Below are 9605 nucleotides of genomic sequence, written 5' to 3' on the forward strand. Positions count from 1 at the left end.
TTGTAATCTGGAAAATCTTTTTCTTGCTTTTTAGTACTTCACAGAATCTGTCTACGAAGGATCTTTTGCCAAATGTCTTGACAGCTGTATGGAGTAATTGCTGTGTAAGTTCTCCTAAGTCATGTATTTATCCTGTGGGGGAGGCAGTAGATACAGACACAAGAATCCAAATTTGGCATGTTAATAACTGGATCTTTATTTGCCTTTTTTGCATTAATGCAAAATTAATGCATTAATTAAACCAAAGGGATATCTGGCTGTGACAGTCTTTGTTACAGTGTTCAGTAGTAAAATAAAGTGGGTTTATCAAATACAGTGTAATTCTTTCACCCTTGAACTGATTTGCTATTAAATTCTAGTTACTACTAAATATTATTATGTTAAATATTAAAAAGCAGTGACTACAGTATGGTACTTAGGATACAGTAGACATACAATTCTAAGAAGGAGGCTTCATTATAATGACAATAGCATGTATCAGCTTTTCAGAAATTCTGACATTTCCATGTCGTGAATTGGACCAATTGGCATAAGACTTAGACTGATTTCTGAATATTCTTAAAAATCTCATTTACAGTGTTATAACTGCATTAATAAGAATAGAATTTAAAATTGTGTTTAGCTTAGTTGTAATAAAATACAAATTTTCTGAGTTCAAGGGAATCAGCTAAAGGTTAAAGCAATTAACAGCTGCATTTAGAAACAAGAAAAAACAAGTAATGAGCAAGGAAAACTGTATCAGTGAGGGGACAGTGGGCAGTCAGTCTCACAATCTGCCAAGTCTGAATGCATTTGTAGTAGGGCTTTAATGGAGAGACATATGTAGAGTTTTTTGAGTATATTACATGTTAGCAATAAGACCTAGCAGCAGAGTAGAAATAGAAAATTGCAGTTACGCTTGCAGTTGTTTAGTGTATTTTTAAGCTACTATCTCTTAAATAAGTGACTTTTGCATGTGCTGTTATCTTAATGAATAAAGGATATAGCTCCCTGGTTCACTTAATGTATATTTATTGCAAACTTCCTCATTAATTATATATTCCTAGGAATTCTAGTCTCTTTCTACATATGCAGAGGTCAGATCTTCTCAAGTAGTGGTGATATGAAGGAAACTATTGTTTGAATATAAATAAATTGGGTAAGAATGATAAAGTACTGAAAATTATACATGACCTGTGTTATTTTTAAATCAGCCTTTAGGAGAATAATTCAGCTGGCAATTGAGCTCATTGTTGTCACAGTTAGGTGACTGCCTGAGCTTCAGCAAATCTGAGGATGCATTCATTGGTTTAAAGACAGACCTTAATGTTTGCTGCATCCTGAGTTCATAAATAGAATGCCATTTACTTTTAATTTAGTCAGGCTTATGCTTTGACATTAAATTCAAGTCAATTCAATGCCATTGTTTATGCCCACAGTTTCAGAGACTGTGAACATGAGTGGCTGAGGTAATATTTCTACAAATTCAACTTAAATTACTCAAGAAAGCTTTAAATAAAGCCAAGTTTTAAAACCTGTGTTCCAGACTTTCTAGCATTTGTCTGAAATTTTCTTTACATTTTTTATATTCAGTAAATTTGGGTTTACTTATGCCATTGCTACTAATGCATTTTGCACTGATATCTTAATTTTTCTGCTGACGAACTAAGAAAAGGTGTGATAGAAGTACCTATTTATATAACTCACTCTTTCCTACATGTTTTACAATAATTTCTAATCTATATTGCACAAGAAACTACTAAAATCACCTACTATATGCTCCTCTGATTATGTTGCAGGTTGCCTATTTCTGCACTTCCTATTTTTTCTAAATGCTTCTACTGTTGTATTTCTTTTAATCTCTCCATTCTAATTACACTTAAGCTCTTCCTAATGGATTCCTGCTGCTAATCAGAACATCAGAAGACCACTTAGTCCTTTTGACAGAGCCTCTTTTATCCATCTCTAACCTTTTAAAGTGAGAGCTCTGGCTGCTTCATTTGTTTAGATTTTGCAGAGGCTCTCTTGCAATGCTTCACCTTTTGCAAGTCTGTGGTAACGCGGGAGCTGTGTAGCATACTCTGCAAGTTTCCAGCTTCAAGATATCAACTGTAGAAGAATCTACCTTTAAAAATTTCTGGAGAAAAGAACCCAAAATGGGCCTACAGAGTAGCAGTATAACATGCTGTCACTGTGTAGCATGGCAGCTTCAGCAAGGAAAATAAAATCTTTTGTACTAGATCTTTTAGATGCTCTGTTTTGCAGACACCTTTCTGGACTAAATTATTCCAGTCAGGGTGCATGCAAGTGAGTGAATACACAAAAATTTTCAACAGATTCTCTGGAACCCACAGTTTCCTTGAGCCTGTGGTTTGTCCAGTGGTTAATGCTCAGATAAAATGATCAAAAGTTCGGTGTGGGGTGGCTGTGTCTGGGCAACATGCCTGAAGCTTAGAGAATAAACTTTTCTTCCCTGCCTAGACTTTTGTTTAGCCTGTCTGGGCATCCATTTGAAGAACTCCTCCTTATAACCATTCAAATATACCCATTTGTGAAGTTGCAACCAAAATTCACAATTTTATTCTCGTGAGACTTTATTGCAACTTTTTTCTTTGATACTGAATTGAATGTAATCTCTTTCTTTGATAGTGAATTGAATGTAAATTCATCAGACCCGTCCTTGATATATCAGGATATTTTCACTATACATACACTAAGAATGGAAAAATAAGGACGAAATTCTCTGATAATACAAAGATGGTTACTGAGTTAGCCTAAAAAAAATCCTGGTACTGTGTGAAACAGAAAAATGTGAAAAGATTGAAATCTCAATGGTTTCATTAAAATTTGAGTGACAGCATATAATTTTTAATCTATCTGTCTTGTTTGAGTGGTCTCTTTCCTTCTTGTCCTTTTCAATCTTCAGGCCCTGTGGCTGCAGCAGTTGAGGCTATTACATGAACATGTTGTATAATATTTTAAATGAGCTGACTCCAGAAATTCAATCTTGTCTGGGATTTCATCAAGTCTCAGGAGGTTTTCCTTAGCTCCTCTAGCAGGCATATTGTATTGTCAGGTGCCTACAAATAATCAGGCGAGGCTACAAATAATTTCTGATTTTGTTGTTCATGCTAATTTTTAATTCCTGTTTATTTCAAACTTGGAATAGACTCATTACTGCTGGCAAAACATGTCACAGTATTATGCAAAGTTTAAATGAATTCAACTCTCTGATATTTTCAGTTTAAAAGCATGTGCTCCCCATAAATTCTGTAGCAGCATAGCATGTTTTGCCTCTCCTACAATGTTTTTGGGTTTTTTTCTGTAGATATTCTGCATACTTCTGAGTTTCAAACTGAGTCTGCAAGAGTGATCTGGGCATAGTCTAGATAAACATGTTCAGGCTTACTACTATATACCTGTATCTGAAACTACCTTATTTTAAATTTGGTTTGACTTATTTGGCCAATTGCCTAGCTTTCCTCATTAAATAAATATAACTTCTCCTTGTAAACCTTCTACAATCCTAATAATTCTGATTATCTCTGTAGTCCCTTTAATGTTTTCTATTTTTCTTCCTATGATTTCATTAGTGCCTATTTAAAGGAATTAACCTTTAGGAAAAAGAGGAAAATAAAGATAAGCTTGGATTGTTTTCAGCCTTGGTGTGTGTAATTGGTAGAGTTTGGATCATTTCATGCTCTGCAAACTGTAAAAAATCTCTAAAATCACTTAGACTGAGAAGTACCTCAACCCATATTCAAGAGTGTGTTTATTCCTTAAAAAAATCATACTGTACTAAATAGTAACATTTCTTTTGGCAGAGGAACCTCAATCATGAAAATGGGGGACTAGTAGCTCCTTATTAATAATATTTAGAAAATAAAAAAATATCATATTATTATTGATTATATTGTAAGAAACACTGGGAGCACAGACTTGGCAATTAGTGTGATCTGAATCATTACTGAGTGCTATCAGTGTAAAAGCCATACCGTGTGCTATAGTGACTGCTGTGTAATGAAATTCTGTTGTGTGAAACTGAAATTGTCTCAAGGCAAAGACCTTCAGTGACCTCTGTGTAATTCAATGGCACAGAATCATGGTGATGAAGTCCTGTAAAACTCTGCTTCCATGTTCAGAGCTGTTCCTGAGTAGCTCTGAAGTGGTATAACTACACCCATCCAGCAAAGGCAATTTTCCCACTGGCTATGACCTGACACAGCAAATGTGATGACATCTTTTGCAAGGTGGGTACCCTACTCTTTGGATATTAAGAATTAACTTGGGAAAAAAAAACCTCAGTGTACTTAAAATTGTTGTGTAGCTTCTGGTATTTAAAACAGGATAAAAAGAAATTATTTTTGAGTATAAACACTTTCACAGTATTACAATACAGGTGTACTGAATGATATGCCTAATAGGCTATGGCTCTGAACTTTGGTGTTTTTATTAATGAGTATTTCCCTTCCCTGAGGGGAACTAATTATGAAATTATGAATCTTAAACAAAAAAAAAAGTTTCTTGAATAAAAAGTAGGAAAAGATACTTCTTTACTAAATAAAGGAACTTATTTATAAAAACCATTTTGAAATAATTGTAACTCATTTTAACTCACAGAAGGTCTTTATATTAAATAGTATTACATTCTAGAAAATCAGACTCTGATGCTTGTCACACAGATCGGGCCTCTGAGTCCTCTTGCTCACTGCTGTGGCAGCTTGGAAGCTATTTTGGAGGGACTCTGGAAAAACCATGTTCCCTGCCCCAGAGTCCCTCTTGTAGTGCTCATGAGCAATTGTGTCTCCAGCATGTATTTCCTGTCATGGTAAGTAAAAGATTACTTATTTGGTGGTTTGTTGTTTATTTTTTCTGGCTAAATGGCTTTCCAGGCTGCAAGCTCAGATGCATTCACATCAATATTAGAATTCCACAGTATACCAACTGTAATGTGCATGGCCAGGCCAGGAACCCAGAAGCTCTTGGTTTGTCACTGGTGGGAGGAAGGCAAAACATTGCAACAGAAAGTCTGTTCCAAAAAGCTCTCCAGCCAGACTTTCAGCTTTTATAAGCTGGCACTTTGGTGTGTGAAATAAGATTTAACATTACTTTTCCTTAGGGACAGCATTCATTCAAGCCAGTATTTCAAGTTACAACTCTTGAGGATTCAGGTCTTTAATATTTGTCATTTAATATGCCATGCATGGGAAACATAATTCTGCTGCTTGAGCTAAAGCAAAATGAAAAGCACCATTATTTTTAAAATTAAGTACATCTGCATAAAACTGTACAGAAATAACTAAATAATTTCTGCATTTTCTAGTCCAAAATGTCTTAAGTTTTGAACAAACTAAAGGCAGCTACTGGTGACAGTATTTCCTGAGGGAATATAATTATGGTTTCAAGATGCTAGTTTCTCTATCTTGCCTTTTGCTTTTGAATGAGAGGAGAGGGAAAAATAATGAAATCTGGGGTTAAGAAACAACTAAAACAACATTAACTGAAGTGACCATAACTGAAATAGTATGATAGGAACTTATATGTCTAGAGTACAGAACCATTTTTGCATGTCATTGTCACTGGCAGAGCACAGGAAACTGAAAAGTCCTTGACCTAAAGTAAGCACTACTTAACAATAACTAAAACACCAGTGTGTCCTCAATATTCTTCTTATACGAAATATAAAACACACACTGTACCAGCAACTAGGAAGAAAATAAACTCTATCCTTGACAAATCCAGGACAGTATCTACTCCTTATTCCAAACCATTTACATCATGCCTATATCCTGTACTTCCCAATACATCCCAGCTAGCCACCCTCATCTTTCTGGTCATTTGAGATTATCTATCTATCTATCTATCTATCTATCTATCTATCTATCTATAAATATATACAGATATCATGCCTTTAGTCTATGGACCATCCCTATAAATGTTTATTGACTTGGTTCAGTCCATGACTTTAAGTTCCACCTTCCATTAGAGTATTTCAGGGCAGAAAAGCTGGTGTGTGGTGGTAGATTGTTGCATGCTGAAGCCAGTTCTGGTTCCAACCCTGCTGTGCTTGTGCAGTTGCACCAAAATTCATTCTTCTTCTGGGTCACTGTGATGTGAATTTTGGAAATTGAATGATGTCTTTTGGAGCTGTGCAAAAATGTTACTGAGAATTGCTGCATTGTATCATGGTGTGATACAAGTGGAAGTTACAAGCGATTATGTAGTGCTGAATCTGCAGCCACCTTTGACAAAACTCTTATTCCTCTCCATACAAAAAATCTTGTCCCCAACTATATTTAAAACCCATTCATGCATAGGTGCTTCCCAGTGTTTGGATCACAGAGAGTTGGTTGGTATGGCTGACAGAATGCTGTCCAGTAACAACATATATGGAAGTAGATGTGGAGGGATAGAATGTAAGAGAATAGTGCAGAAGCCAGTCTCACACCTGAGGAGTTGCAGCTGTGCCAATCACCAAAGATTAGGAACAGCTCTGCCCTTAACAGGCCACAGCTGTGTCCAATAAGGAGACGAGTGCTACAAAAGAGTGGGTTAGCTGGGTGGGGAGGGAGAGATGGAGTTTGTTGCCTGTGCTGCAAGGAGATGCCCATGAGAAATCACCAAGAAGGTATGCAACTTTTGCGATGAGATGGCAACAAATAGAGGGCTATGGGGAACTGAAAGAGTCAAGTTTATCCCATTCAGAAATCTTAATGCCCCTGTGGTGATAGATAACCTGTAATCTATTTTAGATATGACTGTGTGTCTTCGTGAAGTTAAAATATAGCCCGTAGGAAAGGGTCCATAGGCACCATCCTCTATTGTCTGGAAGTCTCCTTACATCAGGCAGCTATGGGAGACTTTACTGTATCTGAAGGTGCTGGCAGTTTACCTGAGGTTTTGAGGGTCTGCTGCTGTCAGGTACAAACAATCCACAGAAAGGCCCTGCAGTAAATTTGCGAGGAGATTTGCAAATAATCTTGTAACTCCCTGCAAATGATGTTTGAGTCTTGCTATTAAATTCATGCCTAGAAACTTGTAGCTAAAATTTATTATTTGTTTACAACAATAACTTATTTGAAACTACATTGTCTATTTGATTCCTGGTGCATCAAGAAAACAGAAGACCACATATCTTCAAACTATATTTGCTTTCTATTTTTCATGTATAGAGAAGAAATATAACCTTGACTCCCATAAATCTAGCTGGACTGTTATGCATAACAATTATGTAAGTTAAAGCTGTAGCACAAGTCTGGCTTGAAACTTTGTCAGCTTTGAAATTCATCCCAAGGTTGTGAACAACATACCTGTCTTGGAGTGCTCTCCATTCAATGACTGAGGTCAGCATGTATAGTCACTTAGCTGTACTCTTGTCCCCAAGAAATCCTGAAATACTTCATCATGCTGGGCATCATCATTTTATTTGCTTTACTGACAAATGAACAGAGGCAGTAGTCTTCAATTAATTATTCACAGCATCATTTTACACCATGTTCAGAATAAAATCCAGAGCTCCTGAGAAAGACAAGCACTTATTGTGAAATCTGCCTTGTGTGTCTAAATGTCCCCCAAACACAAGTTTTGTGTGAAACATATTAATTGTATAGTTCTTGGTGATTTTTCAATAAAACAACTGGATCTGGTAGTTTGACAGTGTTCTGTGTCTGCTTAGGTATATGAAGTGCACAATCTACTCAAGTCGCACTAATTATTAAATATTGTTGTTAAATAATGAATTGTGTTGGCAAGCGCAGACATACATAAATGAATTTGAGTTTCACTTTTTTTTTTTATCCTGATTAGTAAGGTCAGTTACCTTTAGCTGACCCTTCTCTCCTTTTACTATTACTGCTACTATTACATTAGGAGCTATTACTCCTAATGAGCTTCTGGAAATAATTTCATTTGTATAGGCAGAAAAGCAAACTAGATAAATTAGTCAGACTGTACATTTGGTATCACAAAAAAAAAAAGAGAAGAAAAAGCAGTCAATCTGATTTTTTTCAGTTTTTTTTTTCCCCCAGAGATAATTGGAAGAGTTTCAAAGTGACATGTACCATTCAGTAGTCTCAATTAGTTTATAGTGAAACAATGCTGGAGCAGGAAGATACAGTTTTATTGCATGGCATCCTGTGAAATCTAGGAGTTAAATTATTCTTGTTATTCTTGTTTCTAATGATTTAAAAAAAAATACAACACAATAGAATTTGAGTGACTTCAAGAGGAGCGTTTCTTTGCTTTCTGATGCTTCAGTGTTAAATCCTATTGCACGCATGTTACTTCTCTGTGCCTGAGAAGGTCATGGAACAGATCCTTCTAGAAGCTCTGCTTCTGCCCATGGAAGACAGGGAGGTGATCCAAGGTAGCCAGCATGTCTTGACCAAGGAATTAGTTCTCTTTGTCAGGCTTTCAACTTGATTCTACTTTCACCCTCAGGTACTCCTAACTTAGCACGTACCAAAAAGAAATAATCAATACAGAGGACTCATGCTGAAGTGCATGGACATTACTGTTTGTCGTACACATGTTAGCAGAATGTCTTGTGGGGTTTGTGACTTCGTGTGGCTCCTGGCTTTTGAAGAGTCACAACAGCCAATAGGAGGTGTTCAGATAGGCTTTTCTCTGCATTTAGCTCCCATGGTCATACTGATCATTAGATTTTTGCATTTTTATTACTGAAAAAGGTACTTATGCATACATTTCTCTAGCAGATGGTCAGGAGAAGCACTTTCTTACATCATGAGAACCATGTTTCTTAGAAAACAGGGAGGTGACATCTCTGCAGGCAGAGCTGTTAGAAGGAGATGACCAAAAGCTTGTTTTTATAACAGAGGAATATTCTTTTAAAACAGAGGCTAACTAAGTTAAAAGAGAAATTTTGCCCTATTTGGCAGGGAAAGTTGGTCGTATTTTTTTGCATCTGTTAAATAAAATACTGTTGAAACAATTTATCAGCATTATTTCAGGAGTTTCTGCTGATAATAATGAGCATAAAAGTATTGTAGGTGTCTTACTCTAAATAGAGAGAAAACATAACTTTATCTTCTTGGAAAAGAATTTCCCTACTGTTTCACAAAATGTTACACAAGTTCAATAATTGGCTAATAGTTTTTTTGATTTTTCATATTTTGTCTTCTTTCAAAAATCTATATTGCAAAAATAAGGGTATTTGGGAAAGTGTTGGTTTTATCATCTTTGATAGATCACAATGTTTTCATTTTCAGACTTCACAAAGAAAGCCTGTTCCTAAATATGACAATTTCTATCAAGAAAACTGGTTTAGTTTGGAAAAGTCTGATGTTTTGAAAAGCAGTTTTCTACTTTGTGGGCATTTGCTGCTTTCACGATGAAATTTTTCTTCCCATTCATCTGACACTTCAAATAATAACCCATTTATCCACAGCTATTACCATCCACTATTGCAAAAGAAAAATTTAAGAAGGGTTACCTAAGGATGGGGCAAAAGTAGACACTTTAAAAGAAAATCTTTAAAGTATGCTATAAGCCACATTTTACGGTTACAATTTTTGTGAACTAATAGCAAACAGATTTTGAACAATTAGAATATGGCCAAAATCAGAGGTGGTAGAGGGGAAGTCTGCAAGTCCATAATAAAGTGGATT

The sequence above is a fragment of the Camarhynchus parvulus genome, chromosome 4 (genome assembly GCF_901933205.1).
Source record: "Camarhynchus parvulus chromosome 4, STF_HiC, whole genome shotgun sequence".
NCBI classification, from domain to species: Eukaryota; Metazoa; Chordata; class Aves; order Passeriformes; family Thraupidae; genus Camarhynchus; species Camarhynchus parvulus.